The 19,032-nt window shown below is 35.7% G+C and overlaps 1 protein-coding gene across 3 annotated transcripts in view; it reads right to left on the bottom strand.

Moving 5' to 3' along the window:
* Lrrc4c (leucine rich repeat containing 4C) overlaps window positions 1-19,032 on the bottom strand; it is a 1,309,582-nt gene that overhangs the window by 1,065,073 nt on the left and 225,477 nt on the right. For all 3 annotated transcript variants that reach the window (XM_036183236.1, XM_036183235.1, XM_036183237.1), the window contains exon 2: window positions 10,757-10,944. The gene's annotated coding sequence lies outside the window, so the exon portion shown is untranslated. The remainder of the gene's footprint in view (window positions 1-10,756; window positions 10,945-19,032) is intronic.

The following is a 19,032-nucleotide window of genomic DNA, read 5'->3' as shown; positions in this document are numbered from 1 at the left end:
TTCTATCTCTAGCACTATAGAATCAGTGTCCAGTGGCACAATTGTGTAAATCTAGTACTCAGGAGGCAGAGTCAGGGAGACTAGAAACTCAAGGGCAACCCTGTGCTACATAATTTGAGGCTAGTGGTGTATACACCAGACCCTATTTCAAAAACAAAAGAGAGATGTCTGTGATATCTCGGAGAAAAATGATGACTAAGCTACTTCACACTAAAGAGCAAGCCAAATTATGATAAGGTTTTAAGAATATGACTGAATATTATCCAGTGTTTTGAAAAAGAACCTTGGAAGACATACAACTGTGTATTTTCATTATGAAAAAATACAATAATAGTGTTGAAGGCACAGTCTATTTTCTTATTAGTACTTTTAACAAAATGTGAGGAGTGGGAAAGACATCAGAGGAATTACTGGGCAAAACAATAACAACAGCAAATACATACCCTGAGTATTTGGAAAACTCATTGTCATACCATGTAGGGAAAAATTGAAAAAATAAAAATAAAAACGAGTTTCTGGATTGAATATAAAAGGTGTGACTCTGCTATCCATAATTCACTCCTTAAAAGGGTTATAAACAGGGCTTATCAGGCATTTTAACTAAAGCCAGGAATAGAAATGAAATCGTTCTAGCAGACACCACCAACTGGAACTAAGTGGGACAGAAACAACCAGACAGAATGAAAGCCTGCTGCCAGAATTCGGGAACTAAGGAATGGAACAATGAGCATTCTTCCTAAGTCAGTGGGTTCTTCTTTAGGAAAAGAAACTAGTGACCAGAGAGGCAATTTGAATGCCTTTCTGGCAACTATTCTTCCTACAGCCTGGTAGCAAACATTTCTCCTAAGATTTAATGACTAGAGTCACAGCATTGTCAGTAAGTTAGGAACCATTGACCAGCAACTCACAGGATGGTCCACAAAACTGTGAGGATGGGCACCCTGTGGAGCTGAGGGAATTAGGACTATTTCTGAGATTTGACGAAGTCTAGTCCAAAGGCAAAGTTGGCATTGTCATAAACCTGGAGAGCACAATAGTCAGGAATAGAGGATTATTTTCAATCTTTGAAATCAAATGAAATTTGATCCATCCATTGCCTGGATGGATTTTTAAACATGTTTGGGAATTTTTACCCTTGATATTTTCTGATTTCAGTCCTTCAGAATGTGATTATCTAAAGTACACTTCTCCAAAACTTGCATAAAAGTTTCTGGTTTTACAAGTTCACAGCTGGGGAGAAAGTTTGCATCAGTACACATCTTCTCCTATTTCATTTCTGTCTCTGATACAGCAAAGACTAACTGTTGAGTTGAATATATGATGGAATTAAAAGTTGAAATCTGCTTCAGTGGAGTGAGTATATCATGTGTTACAAGGGCATGAATCTTGACCACCTCTTAGATGCTCATGGATGGAACTGTGTCCTGGAAATATGTGGGTTGAACCTTTAAATCCCAGTGTGACTCAATTTGGAGGGGGGATTCATAGGAAGGAAAATTAAGTATGGAAAAGGCAAAGGGATCAAGAGGGGATTTTAGTCACATAAAATAATGATTTTATAAAAAAATGGAAGACATCAGAATTTCTCTGTGTCTTTCTTTTTCTTTCTTTCCCCTCTTAGTCATGTTCTACACTTCTCTTCAATAGCTAAGCTCCTGAAATGTAAGAACTTATGTTTCTAATTCTGTTGCCTGAACCACACAGTTGACATTTTGTTATGGCAGTTCCAGAAGATAATATGTTACCATTGTAAGCAATGGGCCAGTGAAAATGTCTAACATTCAAATGTATAAGACCAGAAGGACCAAGAGTTAGTGGTATTTAGTCCCTTGCCTTTCAGCAAACTAGGCTAAGAATAGAGTAAAGATCAATCACAGATGAGGAAGAGCTTAAAACTTCATTGTTTTTTATTTGTATATTTTTGAAAGACAGAACACAGTTCTTTGTCAAAAGATTGGAGCTGGTATCCTGATAAAGAACATGGAAAGTTCTCATGAAAAATCCCATTGCAAGTTAAGAAGCATCTTGGAGTCCTTCTGTCACACTCTAATGGACCTACAGACTCTATAACATCCAGTTACTATCAAATCAACTAATCTTTATCCTTCTGTGTTTTATTAATTTTGTGTGAGATCAGGTGGGCAGGTAAATGTTATACTTAAAATATGAGAAGGACTATTGCACTATGAGATGGATCAAGAGCTTCAGGAAGAAATGACTCACTTTTATAATCAAAGATGGAGCTCAGCACATCTCTGGCTGCTGGTATATATCCACCCTCAAGAATATGCTTTATAATGGGTATATTGAGTTCTGAAATCCTGTCCTATCAAGGGCTAGACTTATAACCGGGGACCTTCAATTTCCTCCTCTATGAAATGAAAATAAATAAAGCCTGCCTTCTATGATTTATGAAGAACTAAAGGTGTTAACATTCTAAAACTTGTACTAGAATAATATAAAACTTCATGAATAATTGTGACTTTCTTATTTCAATTTACAATTGTTGACTTTATGCTTTGTTTTCTGAAAATTCAACCTCTATTCTAATCTGTACCTCACTTTCCATATATTAATACACATATAGGATAAAAATTCATAATAGTATTATTATGGAATGTGAAGTAATTGACCCATGAAATGGTTTGGTAACACAGAAAGTCCAAAGATAATGTTTATTTTATGTAAAGTTATGCAAGGAGACAGACATTAGTTCTCACTTGAGACCTTTTCTCACACAGGCCTCTTTCTTTATAAATAGCTGTAGAACTGATAAAAATACAAACTGACAAAGAAGGAGTTAGCCCACTCATTTTAATTTAGTTTAAGAATCTATCATGAAGCAACAGGTCATACTACTGTACATCTAAATCTACTCCTTGAGTTGTTTCTACCACATCTTAGATGTTTCACAGGCAACAAATGATTCAGGGCTCCGAATCTGAAGTGATTGTAATACTTGAGTAGCAATGTTTCTCAAAGTTACAAAACATTAAATTGTAAGAGACATCACTTAATAGATCTGTGCATGGTCTAACAGTAAACTGCAAGATAAACATAAGTTCCGGTGAACACACTCAGTACCCTTCACATCTTTCTTCTCTTTGAATTACTCCAGTGACCCCACAGCAGTCTTAATGAAACCAGACAAAGACTGAATTACATTCTCTTAAAACTGAAACAATCACACATCAACTTGCATTAAGTCCTTTTCCCAAAGATCTAACTGATGCAACAAAGAATTCAGAAAGCACATTTTGACCTCTATTTGTTATTCTCATTTGTTCACTCTGCCATAAAACTGACTTGAACTCATTAAAATGTTCTTAAGTGTACTAAATCTTCCATTAGGAAAATGACACATGAAGATTTTAGACAAGCTTGTTTTCTTATTCTACATGTTCGGCATCAGAATGGGTGTTCTAAAATTCGTCAAGTGATCTGCCTGCCACATATAGGTAGGAAAACATTGAAATCTATTTTCAGTAAGGAAAATAATGGGGCACATACACTTTACTTTGAATAAGAAAAATAGGAAACAAAAATATTGGTTTTTTCTTTCTTTATTTTATTTATATCTTTTTTTTTTTTTTTTGGAGACAGGGTTTCTCCACACAGCCCTCTATGTCCTGAAACTCACTCTGTCGTCCAGACTGGCCTCCCAAATTTGGGACTACAGGTCTGCATGACCACACCCCACTTGTTTGCTTACTTGGTTATTTATTTATCTATCTATCTATCTATTTATTTATTTATTTAATTTGTGACATTGGTCTATTCTTACAAAGGTGTAACATCATTAGTGATCCAGATGAAAATAACGCTATCTTTAGTACCTCCCCATCATTACCTAATTCCTGAAAACTTCCAAGTCCCAAAGGACTGACCATGCTTCTGTCAATGACAACAAGAACATCTTCTTGTTTCTTACTAACAGCATTTAACAATCAGTCTTAGAACAGTAAAGATTGAATGTCTAGATGTACTTCAAAAAGTACTTAAACAAATTGTCGTTTACTTATTTTAAAAATAGAGAGTCTGAATATATCACAATATAAATATTGACTAGGTATGTGTAAGATGAAACCAAAATTCTTTTCTGTATTTATTCTTTGTTCCCCCTGTCTATTGTTATTCAAGAGTATGTACATATATGCATATATTTCTACAATAACTTTATTGAAACAATTGACCTACAGAAATTCTCTTGTCAAAGTGCATAATTGAGCAGTTTTTAATATCATCACAGACTTTTCAAATGATCACCAATAACTGATTTGAAAACATTTCATTACTTCCTTGTGAATGAGATCATTCCCATGTTCCTTGTTCCAAGCCCTGGAACCATGAGTTCACTTTTTTATTGTTCTAAATAGTCAAGATATTGTTTTAATGTGATGTTAAAGACAAAGTCAGCCATGGCACCCCACCTTTTTAGGGTTCCTTTTGTGTCAGGCTTGTACGTAGTTTTCTCTGTTTTGCTTTTTAATCACACTTATTTACCTGTTTGGTAGGCATGCTAGTAATGCCCCTTTACCACAGCGTGCATGTGGAGGGCAGTAGACAACTTCAGGAGGCAGTTGTTTCCTTCTACTATATGGGCCCCAGGAGCTGAACTCACATAACCAAGCTCAGCAGCAAGCACCTTTATTGTCTGAAACATCTCATGTGTCTAGTTAGCTTCGTTCCATTGAGAATATCTGTCATGAATCCACCTTTGGTTTCTAAGGGTTTGCTTATTATTGTCACTTAATACAGATTTGAATTAATCTCATTATAATGTTCTTTAATAAACTATGTGACATTTTATATTTATCTTCCTTATATTATATTACCTTATATTATTTTATACTATGGAATTTAGGTAGACTGTAAATATAAAGGCCACAGGGGTACTGACTATTAAAGAACAAAAAGCTATGCTTTATCATTGCTAATTTACTAAAGAAAGATTTAGTTATTGTTACCTTTCATTCAAAAAAGATTAATACCTATTGCTATTATAAATTTCAACAAAATTATAGGACAGAAAGCTATGGATCATTATATGAAATATAGAACACCAAAAAAATGTAGTGAATGTAAATAAGTAGACTAGCCATAAGTAAATAAGCATTAATTTTTATGTTGTAGAAATGATTGAGATAAACAATATTGAGATCAGCAAATATAACAAATTAGGAGCCTAAAAATAGATTGAAATTGAAGTGGCATTTATGACACACTGTTAAAGCAAAATTAGGTGGGTGGAAACTACAATGTGTTGCACCAAATGACAGTCCTCACAGCCCAGTGTGGAGCAATCCAGCTGTTCTTTTCTGCTTCATGCATTAGCAGCAGTAATGGCAAAGAAGATTTTCTTATTTGCTGACAGTTATGTTGATGGTGCAGAAGGCAAAATAGCACTTCTCTTCTGGGCAATGTTAATTATAGAGTGCTGACAGGAGTTCAAAAATAAATCCAAGTCCTTCAAGTCAATGCCCCATATCAATATAATATGGAAATCAAAACTCATTGACAATTGTGGGGGAAGTGCATGCTTTGCACAGTATCCCTTCTCCTTCAGTAAGGAATGGGTTCAATGTTGTTTATAAAGCACAATAATAGCTTGAATATGGATTCTATATACCCAGCACTTTAATTTAGATGACTCATTTAGTTATTTAAAGAAGAAAGAACATAAAACCTTATCCTCTTTTTCATATATCTGACTAAAGTTCTTAAAGATTGACAAAGGCATTAAGTTTCAGAATAAAAATATTGTGCCACTTTTCTATCTCTTCACTTAGTACTGAAGTATGTCAACATGGAAAGCAAAGTTTCTGAGCATAGACTAGTTGATAACTAACACAATGTTAGTTGTGTGAACAATTATTTAGGATTGAGATTTGAGCCACATGGTGAATGTAATATAAGACCCTCCCCCATTACCCTTTGAATGTATTGCTTAATTCTTGTTAGAAAATCATTAAGAACACTAAATTAACATATTTAGATTATGTGGGTGGTTTATCAAGCCAGAGTTAAGCAGTTACCATAGCCTTATGTTCAAAAATAAGTGAATCAGCATTATTCTCTAATTATTGAAGGATGATTTTATTGTATTATTGTCCTCACACTTTAAAAAGAGAGGTTTGAATTTATAAATTTACAAATATGAATATATACACATATATATGTTTTATATACCTTTACATATTTACAAATATGAATATATACACATATATATGTTTTATACACCTTTATATATAGATAGATATAAAACAACAATGTGTACTTAATAGCAATTAAATAAAGAGAGCCCATAGATTTGAAAAAGAACGAAGTAGGGATACACTGGAGAGCTTAGAGGGAGGAAATGGAAAGGGAAAATGATGTAACTATGTTATGATCTCAAATAATTAAAATAAAAGCTTTTTCCTGCTTTAATTTAAAACAAAGAAAAGAGTACTGAAGTTTAAGCAACTTGTCCAAGGTCAGACAACAAAAGAAATATTTATATTTGCTACCCAAGTTTGCCCAAACAGAAAGTAATATTATTTAATAATGTTAGCTTGAGAAAATACAGCAAAAATTTAAAAGCATAGTGGTCCATTGATTGAGTGACCTCACATATAGGGCTGTGGTCTGAGAATAGAATCAATCACATGTTCTATAATATGAAGATACATAGAAATTTTGTTTTTGTTTTTTTTTCTAAGAATCATCCTAATGATCCAAAGGAGGAGCAAAGTTAATAAATTTTTTATGTGCATATAGTCCAGTAGTATGTAAATAACACTCTGGTAGAGAATTACCTCATCTGGAATATAATATTAAAATATTCTAAATTCTTGATAAAAATCACTTACCATACAAAATTTAGCTAACTATTTTTTTCTTTGAAGATACACATTCTCCCTCTGTGTCTCTTTCCAAGTAAACTTGTGCCTGCCTTTTTCTGTGCTGCTGTGAGTCTAAGAATACTAAACAGAGTGTGCTCTCAGCTATTTGGGTGACACCCTTCTGCAAGTGGATGTGGCTTCCACATGGATAGAGACCACACTTTAGTTCATTTATTATCCAGCTTATATCTTACATAAAAGAGCTAGGAAGTATTTAGTAAATATTCACTGAAGAATGAATACATTACAACATGTTGTTTTTATCACAGTGCTCAATTTACTTTATTTACGAGTGCATAAAAAATCATACACTTCCTGTTGCTTAGCTATCTTATTCATAGGAAAAGGAGATGTGCTGAACGCAGAAAGGGCCTGGGATTTTGGCACTCATAAACTCACCACCTGCACAGCATGATCCTGTGATGTCTGTTGAGTCTGGCAATTGTCTGACATATTACAAACATTTAATCTGAGATTTATTAATTTCCATGTAATGTATAAGTGGGCTTCATTAAATATATTACTTAAATTAAGCTTATATTTCTTTATCTTCTAAGGGTAATCTTTTAATTTTTTACTTGTAAAGATGGTGGGTTTTAAAGGTTTAAACTATAATATGCCCTCTGATGTATTCACTGTTTTATTAGGGGCAAAAGCCAACTCAAATTTGAAAAGCACCCTTAATAATTCGGATCAGTATTTTGGTTTTGTTTATATTTCGAAACTGAAGTGAGCTTATTCAGTTATTAAGTAGAATTGTTCATTTTCCTTTCTCTATAAATGAACTTCATGTGTAGATATTAAATATTTCCCCAAAGATTGCAAAGCCACTCCCCCTTCCCTGAATGAGAAAAACATGTAGTTCTGTGAGGAAGAGGCCTTTCACCATGGCATCCTCATAGGCAGTATTTTCATGTTATTTCAAGAAAGTCAAAGAGTGGATCATTCAGAAGAAAGTCAAATGGATAAGGGCCAGCAAGAAAGAAAGCACCAGAACGAGTTAGCAGAAGCCAAAATAGAAAGACCACTTTCAAGTAGCACTCCATCAATTCCTGTGCCTTCTTGAAATGCAGTCAGATATGTGTATGTTCTTCTACATAAAGGTGTAGCCATGCTTAGGGTCGTAGTCTAAGGGAATTACTATTTGCCAAGGTAACTTTTGCCCTAGCAGAAAGCTTACAGTAATGTGGGATAACCTTATGCCTGCCATACTAAAGTAGGAATTTTTTTTTTTTAAATGAGAGTGACAGGGGTTGTTTCTGTTCTGTGTACATGCAGATACTAAGACATCTGGGGTCTCAGAGGTACAGTTCAATGATGCTCTCATATCTGCTCCTCTTGCCAAGCTCTAGATTGTCTGAGGTTTTGAAAACATTCCAAAAAGTTCAAGATGTGTTCAGAAATTGCAGGCATATCAAGGAGAAATGGAGGGAGTGCTCTGAAATTCAGTTTCAGTAACACAGCAAAGGCACCATGGGGGGCCCTAAATACATAGTCTGATTCAACCTTGATATCCATTAAGAGACAACCCGAGAGTCTTAAAGACTTCCTTTAGGATCAACAAATATTGAAACCCAAATCAAGGTTGAGACCATTTCCGACTGGCACGCATTGCCTGAATAATGGGAAAGTATGCATTTAAAATAAAAACAGCTGTGATAATGTCTTCTGAGTGCTTTCTTTATGCTAGGCACAGTTCCTCATGCTTCATATGCACAGCTTTACTGATTTTGATAATAAACTTATGAGGTCAGGGCTGTTTTTGTTGTCCTTCTGACAACAACAAAAACAAAGCCGGAGATGAAGTAATATTTCAAGGGCATCCAACTAGCAAATAAGTATCCATGCACTTAATATAAAATATTGTCTGCAAAGTAGATCTATAAAAAAGAAATTTCTCTGTTTCTCACTAATTAACTCACTCCATTTCTCTGTCTTGCCCTCTGGGTATATAGGCAACACAGTAGATACTTAAAAAAAAAAAAAAAAAATGGATCAAAGCCAGAGGCCTTGAACCTGACCCACAACACATTGCACAATGAATATCTGCTAGTAAAGGCATTTGGACAAAGGGGTGTACTGCAGGATACACAGCAGCTCCCAGTGCCACTAAAATGAAGGAAGAGGTACTGGAAAGGGAGGAAAAAATGAGTAAAGTAGGTTTGTTTGCTTTTTGTTGTCTGTTCGCTTTTGGTTTTTTCCTGTTTGTTTGTTTTTAATTAATATTCTTGTTTGGATTTTTATATTTTATTTCTTATTTTTGTTCTTTCTTTTTAAGGTTTCCTTTGTAGGGGATGCTACAAGGGTGAAGGGTTGACATGGAGGGAATGGGAAATGAATTGAATTGGGGTGCAAAATCTGAAATTTCACAAAAAATCAATACAAATTATGTTTTAAAAAAGATCATGCTTTTTAAATGATTACTAGTCTTCATACATACATGTGCCTGTCTATATATTGAAGAATACTTACAGCAAAAAATTATGAACAATATTTTTTGGGAAAAAATACTGATCTTTTACACTGAGAACCATAAGATTTATTAAAGTAAAACACAAAAGATAATCATTTTATCCATTATTATACTTATCTAATTTAAAACATAAAGAGTATGATACAAATAAACATACTAATCATCTTGCTATCTTAAGAAAATTCAAAGAATCTAATCATTTTAACACTGGAAGAATTATGTTCTTTTTTGTCAGCATAACTGCCTTCATATTAACAGCTATTCTTTGAGCAACTAGCTTATTCTTTCCAATAGGGTTAAAAAATATATCATGTCTATGACACATGACCCTCTATTGACTTGCAAAGATGTTCCTGTTAAATTATAAAAGATCGCTATTAGTTTGAGGCACTCTATATTTATAAAGTATATGAATGTGTTAAATTCAATTGGGAGGTTTGGAAAGAATTCAATTATGTTTATAGTAATTACAAATAAAGTTCAAGATAAATAACCATACCAACAGGATGATAATCCATTTGGCACAGAGATGAGTTCCCAAAGATCTGACACACGCAAGAGAAGTCACTAATTCTAAATTTCCATTTATTTCTTTTGGGTCATACTAGACTTGACCTCTCCCCAATTCTCACTGTCAGTCCAGTGAATACGCTTATCAATCTCCTAGTCAATAATACACTGACTTAGAATTTTCACAATCAAGTAAAATTTTACTTTTTATTGGAGCACAAGTGTGAGTTAAAAGGTAAAAGATGAAATAATGGTCCCAGGGCATTGTAAATTGTTAACTAAGAACATAAGACAAAAATGTACAACAGGAAATCCATTAATTGTGTTGTGATGTTACTGACATGAGCACACCACTTCCAAACAAGTCCCTTTTGCAAATAGTATATAGTTGATGGTTACAGAGCACAATACTGATTCAGTCAGAGTTCCACCAGTGTTAAGTGACAGGCGAAGTTATTTGTGTATTTGGAAATGCAGCAGACTTGCCTTCCTGAAAGACAGTTATCCTGCACCAGAGAGCCAAATTATTTGGAAACTCAATCTCAATAGGTTGTAGAAACAGTCTACAGATCTGAATGTTTAAGTCAAGCATTCTGCAAAGTTCATGGGACATACAAAAGCATAAGACCAAGAATCTCTGGCACCATGCCACCAAAAACACAAGGTAAGGACATGAAACTCTTATCACATCAGGGAATTAGCTACAAATACAAAGACAACCCATTTGCTTACATCTCTTAAATGCAACCATAAAGTTTGGACACAATCCCTGATTTTTTCACAAGGCCAGTGCTCCTCTCAATAAGATCATTCCATGGTGTAGTTTCTGGGCCCCTCTTGGTCTGATGTCTAGATATCCACTTCAATTAATATTGAGAAACACACTCACCTGCTTCTTCTGTCTCTGTGGGCTATCCTCTCAAAAATAGGCTGGTCCAGGCTGATCTTTGTACATGCATGGCATTTCCTTTTGATTACTTGGCATTAGATGATCTTGAATGAGTTATTAATTCTCTTTGAGACTCAGTATCCTCTTCATCAAATAGAGATAATGACAGTAAACACTTCATTTAGTTTCTGTGAGGATTAAATGAGATAATCTATGTCAAGTGTTTATCATAGCACCCGCACATACAGACATTTAAAAGTGCTAGCTGTTGTTACTATTTAGGATTTAATACCAGGGAACCATTTTAGTACTCTAAAGGAGATTTTTATACTTTCCCAAAGGAAACCTAGACAAACAAATTTATGACTTGCACAAGTATCACAGAGAGGCATTAACTTATAGGCTAGCTACAATTTCATTGTTAATAAGGTGTGCTATATTTGATGAGGAAATAATCTTGGTTTTCAGATCAGAGAACAGAAAATGACCATATAGAAGAGACTTAGATTTTTCTAAAGAGGCACATTTTTATTTTGTTTCTCTGTATCTGGTCACACATGTTAGAAAATTGAAACAATATAAGAGGTTGTAGGAGGGAAAGAATTTCTACTAATACTGATTCTACTTCTCTTGGTATCATTAATTATTCAACAATTAAACATTTCACCCTATGGTAACATTTGGTGAGGGAAGAAGACAAATCATGCCAACATTGAGAAGTTAAGGATTTCTTGTCTATACTTATGCCCTACTATTGGTGTCCAAAGAAAGAGCTGGCTACCCACAGTTTTCATGAGTGGCAGAGACAACCAGAGGCTTAATGTCTGTTAAAAACTAAGAAGTCAAGACATTATCATGCATGTTAAAGAACTGGCTCTCTAGGGCTGCCTTGACCATGCCAGGGAAAGGGAGTGTGCTCTACCACCTGTACATGTTCGTAGGAATAGGATTTAGAGTTTAGGCTATTACAAACACACAGCTGATGGGCTTCAGCTCCCAGGCATGCTAGAGGAACTGTGACTTTTTTCACAGCCTCTACAAGTCTCCTGAAGTTCAAATATGACATAGCTAGATGTCTGTGTGCTGTCTTAAAGTATAATGAGTGCGTGTACTATGAATGCAGCACAGTGAATTCTTCTAACACAGTGCTTCCTCATTGATAGTACTATGTGAGCTATGTGATGTTTCATACTAAATGGATCAATGCACTGATTACTCAAGCTCATAGTATGGAAGCTGATGTGAAACATCTAAATGTGTTAAATGAAGAAAGTTGGAAGAATGGCTTTTTACAGGAAATGTACATGCCATGCGTAGAGAGAATAATTTCTTTTTCCTACTGGAAAAGCTTTGGCTTTCTTAGAGATATTTGGCTGAAGTAAATATCACCATTTCTGTGCTCACTAGAAGTGAAATATCTATTGTACAGGACTTAGATATTTTGCCACTGACTTGTTTTTGAAGTTTTGATGATTTCATACATGTATACAATGTATGATCACATACATACTCATTTCCACTTCCATCTCTTGTATTTCTCAAAATGCATCCTCTTCATTTTACTAGGTTTAGTATTCTTTCTTAAAAAAATGTAAGAGCTTCATACATAAGCACTTCAGTTACATCACTCCTGTTAATTCCTCCCCTCAATTCCTTCCATGGCCCCATTTTATCTGTATTCATAACTTCTTATTAATTATTATTGCTACCTACCTACCTACCAAGCTACACACATGCACATACACACACACACACACACACACACACACACACACACACACACACACTATGTATATTCAACCTATTGAATCCATTATGCATTGCTCATAAATACATGTGTCCAGGGCTGACAAATTTGGAATGAAAATCTTGTGTGCAAGTTTATCCCTGGAGGTAATTGATTCTCCTTTTTTCAGCAGCCATTGACTGCCTATAGATTCTCATCTATAGCATGAGACATTATAGAATTTTCCCCTCATTTTACTGTTCTTGTATGAAGAAACATTGTTGATATTTCATGGGTTCATATTGCTTTTTGTGTCTAGGGGACACTATAAAGTATCAGGTGCACTGAATCTATGGCTTTTACAGTGTTCCTTCTTTTCTGTGACTTTTCTCTGAGTCTTTCGTTATAGGGGCTGTGTTGTAGATATATCAACTGGCACCCCTAAGTAATTATTCATTCCTGAATTTTTAATAGTTGTGGACCCCTGTAAGAGTCTGAAGCTTTTGCAAAAGGAAGCTTCTTTGAGGAGAGTTGTGAGTCACACTTTTCTGTGCACATAACAATAAATATTTAGGATACAGTTAAAGATGACATTAATTTAGGACAATGCTGATTCAATTAGTGCCAGCCATATGGGGTCTAGGGCCATCTAGAACATGGAGAACCTACCAGAAAGTCACTTAGAATGACTCTCTCTCTCATCAGCAGCTATCAAATGCCAACCAATCTTCAGTAGGGGAGGTGGGTATGGAGATCATCTCCATGTAAGTTCAGGAGTTTGGGCAGCAGTAATCTTGTGTTCCTGATTATTGAAAAGGGTGAGTCCTAAATACCTTATTTATGCATGAGATTTATAGACTCCATCACTATGATTCTTACCCTAGAAACTAATTTTAGCACAGTAATTTTGGAATAGTGAAGAATGGATTTGGACCTTATGTATATTTACCTAAGTAGCTATACCGATGATAAAGTTGATATTTGAATGCTGAAAGAAGTCAGCATTTCCCTTTCCATTCAAAACATAGACAATGCAATTGTTTCCCTCCCACCTCAAACTACAGTTACTCCATTCAGATATCCTTTGATTCCAGTTGACTGTGCGATAATTAACAAAATCTATAAGTGTCCTTATACTCATTGTCCTTTCCATGCCAAAACATCTATGTCATTGGCTTCTTTAAGGATTAACTTGGGTACTATCTGATATGTAAGAGGTAACTAAAAGTTCTTCTGTGTGGTTTATATGACAGTAAGCATAGTAATATAATAATAATTTTAAGAGATTAAGGTACAGATATAGAGTCCTTGTGTTAAGAATTTTCATTCTTTTTTTCAGCTACCTAAGGTATCTGAAATACAATAAAACATTTAATGGATGACTGCAACAACTTGGAAGACATCTTATGACCTGTGCTCATAAAATACCAGTCAGCTTGACACATCTTTTCAGAGCAGGAGCATGAGGGTTACAGAGAAATATCACAGAAGGATATTTAATAAATCACAGGAAAAGTCCCAACTCATCCCATGCCACTCCACTCCAGAGAATACTGCTGTCCATGTATCAATTAAAGGGTGACTCCATTGAAGGGGTGTAACGAAGCTCTATTGCTAGGCATGGCTACCTAGAGTTCTAGCAGTTTTTAAATCATTTTAAATCATTGTAGTGATAGAAATCTGTTCAATATGCACCTCAATGTGCATATTTTTGGAAAGCTGAAACCTTGTTCTGTTTCCAAAAACCCTTGCCCAGTAACTTCTACCCATCCTCCTCCTCTTGTGGACCAGTCATGGCTTTCTGAAATCAGTGTGGTATTTCAGAGCCCCAAGACAGAAAGTCAGGAAAGGAATACTAGGCTGGAAACTAGTGTTTCCATTAGAAGAGAGGCTTAATATAGCACTCCAATTCCTCTGTCCAGACCCTTGATAAAGAAAAGGCAGACAAAAAATGATTAGCAGGATAGCAAAGCATACATATGCTCTTTTTTTCCCTCAAAGGAGAACATACTTCATACTTGATATAGACAAATTTTAAGTTGAGAGGCATCAACTTCAATGCCTTGTCCCTACATGCAAACTCTTACCACTATAAGCCCTGAGAATTCAGTTGCCTTCTTCACATGTCAAAGCAGCTGATGTTCTCTTGCATTGAACTAGCTCTTGCTTCTGTGTTCTCAATTTCACCTGTCTTTGCTATTATCATGATATGTCAGTGCTACACCATTAGCTTTGCATTTTCCTAGACTACTTTACTACTGGCTTATTCTTTTCCAAAATGTTCAAATCCTTACCATTATAACACACACATATACACATGCGCGTGCGCACACACGCAATCAGGCACACACACATGCACGAGTGCATTTATGTATGAATATTCACACACATAGGCCCAACTTCCCATTTAATTATAGCCATGGTATTCTTTTCACCAAAAACAAAGCTATATAATACATTTCACTTTTAAGTCTTATTTTACAGGTCTTTTCTGTTTCTATAAATGTGCATTTTTAACTTATATTCATACAATATACTGTAGACGTTTCCTTGGTTATTATCCTCTCCTATTTGTTTGCATACGCAGGCTTCTCATCTTTCTAGGCAAGGTATCAAGGTTGCTTCCACAACTACCTCCTAATATTACAATCTAGTGTCCATGATCTGAATAGTTTTTACTCCTGTATACATGTTATATATGTATTGTGTATTTGTATATTTAGATAGGATTTTTTCTCTTATAAATATGCTGTGTATAGGTACATAATATGTGTTTGTCTGTATGCATGCACACCACACACACACACATACACACACACACACACACACACACACACACATCTAGAAGTATTCTTATACTCATTTTTCCATGCCAAAACATCTATCTCATGTATGTGGTGTGTGTGTGTGTGTGTGTGTGTGTGTGTGTGTGTGTGTGTGTGTGTGTGTGTGTGTGATGAGTTAGAATCCCGGAATTGAACATTGAACACAGAATTCTCTAAATTGCTGAGTCTGGCTATCCAGTTTTCTACAGGTATCCTCTGTCTCTATTTTCTACATGCTATAAACTCAAAAAGGCTGCTGTGTCCTCCTGGTATTCATGTGTATCCTAAGAATCTAAATTCTAATTCTCGTTCTTGGACAATAACTGTTTTAACCATTAAGCCATCTCCTAAGCCGCCTACTATTTAAATGTTTTATGAGAGTAGGAAGTAAGTGATGAACTCTTTCTCCTTTTAAACTGTCCTGTTCCTCAGTGTCATTCTCACGGTCGTTTTTCTCGTCCATGCGGTTACTCAGTATCAAACACTTATTCTCTCCAAGAGCTACACAGCACACTTTGAATTGTTAATATAAGCTGCAGAAGGTAGACTATATTTCTACTCTGCACATATTTTTAAACCTCTGTAGGCAGAGTCCAAAAAAATGGAATAATTTAAATTACATATTGACTAAAAGGAATAAAATCTTGTTTGGCAGCCATATATGTTTTCTAACTTGTTACTATGATTACATTCCTGCGACATACATGTGCACATATATCACAGTCATAACCAATGAAATCTCTCTACTCTGAAGTTTAACAAATACTTACATTTTGCTCCATTAACCTCATATTTGTTCTCAAAACAAGTATATTAGAAAGAATTAAAGCATATTTTTTCTTTTTACTGTTTTCATTTTTTAAGGTTTACTTGTTTAGTTAAAGTTTTTATCATTTTAATTACCACCCAGTGTTCTTCCTCTGTCCTCTTCTCATGCTCCCCCACATTCTCCTATCCCACCTCCACCCACTCCTCATAGTAGGTAAGGCCTCCCTTGGGTATTTAACATAGGCTGGCATATCAAGTTGGGTCAGGCCCAAGCGCCTCCTCACTGCATCAAAGTTAAGTAAAGCATGGCACCATAGAGAGTGGGCTCTAAAAAAGCCAGTTCATATACTCAGGATGAGTCCTGGTACAATTGCCAGGGGACACACAAACAAGTCAAGTTCTACATCTGTCACGCTCATTCAAGGGGCCTAGTACAGTCCCAAGCAGGCTCCTCAGCTGTCAGTCCAGAGTCCCTGGGTCAGAGCTGTCTCTGTGGTTGTTCTCATCATGATCATGTCCCCCCTTGCTCTGAAATTTCCTCCTCCCTCTCTTCAAGTGAACTCAAGGAACATGGCCAAGTGCTTGGTTGTGGGTCTCTGCATCTGTACATTGACTCTTAAGAGAAAGTCTTTGCCATTAGTTGGTCTCCATGCATTTTATTAACATATTTATTCAACTGTTATATTGATCATCTTCCTTATTCTTTCTTTTTCCTTTTTTTTGTCTAAATAATGCCTGTTTATATTTATGTTTGAGCTTTACTTATAAATTGATTATATATATATAAATTGTTTATATATATATATATATATATAAATTGTTTGTATATATATAATATATATATTGTATATATATATATATATATATATATAATCTATATGTCTGCCATCCTCCCTAACCATATAGGACTTTAGAGCATATTTATAATAAACTTCTAATGCTCCATGTTAATTTGGTATGGAAAATAACAGGAACATAATAGCATCTCTTATCAATCTGCTTTGACTTTAAATACCACAGATGCATAGGGTTATGCACAAGTTTGTGAGAATATTTTCATCATCCATTCTTTCAAATGAAATAGTGCCCAACTTCCTTTTGTTAAAGTTTGTTCTCTGAAATTCTGTCTTTCCCTCCCAGGATAAGAACCTCTATTTAATGTGTAGCATTCTATAAGCATTTTTTTCCACTGAAATCAACTCTTAAACTTTGTCCTCACATATAAACCCCAAGTTTACTATCATTTTCAAGCTAACATTTACTGCTAAGATTTTACTGGGCTCTGTCCCCACAGTGGCTCTAAAACATTCAGAAGACTAATGTTCATTCATTTAATTGTTAAGATCTCTTATAATTCCTTTCTTTCAAGTTCTTTTTCTTTTTCTTTATTTTTTGCTTTGTTTTGTTTTTTCTTGTTTGTTTGTTTATTTTATTTTATTTTTTTATAGTTTGAATGTTTTAAATTTTTTTCTTTATTATTATGTGTTTTAAATTTTATGCATCAGCCCTGGGTTCCCCTGTCCTCCCCACTCCCGCCCCCCCCCCCACCTTTCCCCCAGCCCCTCCCCTCCATTCCCATGTCCTCCAGGATCAAGGTACCCCTGGGGATTCATGTAAACCTGGTGGATTCAGTAATGTTTGTTTATTTTTTTATTTTTGGTTTTTTTTATTTTATAATTTAATTTTACATATCAGCCATGGATTCCCCACTTATGCCCAGCCCACCCCCTATTCCCATCTCCTCCAGGGCAAAGACTCGCCTAGGGATTCATCTCAAGCAGTCCAGGCAGATCCAGTCACCTCCTCCCAGTCTGAGCAAAGTATCCCTGCATAAGATCCAGGTTCCAAACAGCCAGCTCATGCAGAAAGGACAGGTCCCGGTCCTGCTGCCTGATGCCTCCAAAACAGTTCAAGCTAATCAACTGTCTCACTTATCCAGAGGTCCTGATCCAGTTGGGGGCTCCTCAGGTATTGGTTCATAGTTCATGTGTTTCCATTAGTTTGGCTATTTGTCCCTTTGCTTTTTCCAATCTTGGTCTCAACAATTCTTGCTCATACAATCCCTCCTCTTTCTCACCAATTAGACTCCTGGAGCTCCACCTGGGGTCTGGCCATGGATCTTTGCATCTGCTTCCCTCAGTCATTGGATGAGATTTCTAGCATGACAGTTAGGGTGTTTGCTCATCTGATCACTGGAGAAGGTCAGTTCGGGCTTTCTGTCAACCATTTACAGAAGTCTACAGTAGAGGGATCTTTGCGGATTTCTGAGGACCTCTCTAGCACTTTGCTTCTTCCTATTCTCATGTGGTCTTCATTTATCAAGGTCTCTTATTCTTTGTTCTTCCTCTCTGTTCTTGATCCAGCTGGGATCTCCTGCTCCCCTAAGCTCATTTTCCCTCGAACCTTGTCCTTCATTACCCCCTACTCACATCCAGGTTGTTCATGTAGATCTCATCCATTTCTCTGTCATTGGGTGATCCCTGTGTCTTTCTTAGAGTCCTGGTTTCTAGGGAGCCTCCCTTGAGTTGTGAATAGCAGTCTAGTCATCTTTGTTTAACATCCAGTATCCTCCTATGAGAGAGTACATACCATGTTTGTCCTTCTGAGTCTGGGTTACCTCACTCAGGATGATTTTTTTCTAGATCCATCCATTTGCCTGCAAACCTCATGGTGTCATTGTTTTTCTCTGCTGAGTAGTACTCCATTGTGTATAAGTACCACATTTTCTTTACCCATTCTTCAGTTGAAGGGCATCTAGGTTGTTTCCAGGTTCTGGCTATTACAAACAATGCTGATATGAACATAGCTGAGCAAATGCCCTTGTGGTATGATTGAACATTCTTTGGGTATGTGCCCAAGATTGGTATAACTGGGTCTTGGGGGAGATTGATTCCTAATTTTCTAAGAAAGTGCCATATTGATTTCCAAAGTGGCTGTAAAAGCTTGCATTCCCACCA

The sequence above is a fragment of the Onychomys torridus genome, chromosome 4 (assembly GCF_903995425.1).
Source record: "Onychomys torridus chromosome 4, mOncTor1.1, whole genome shotgun sequence".
NCBI lineage: Eukaryota > Metazoa > Chordata > Mammalia > Rodentia > Cricetidae > Onychomys > Onychomys torridus.
Note: the sequence above shows the minus strand (reverse complement) of the source record. Positions and strands in the feature narration are given on the sequence as shown.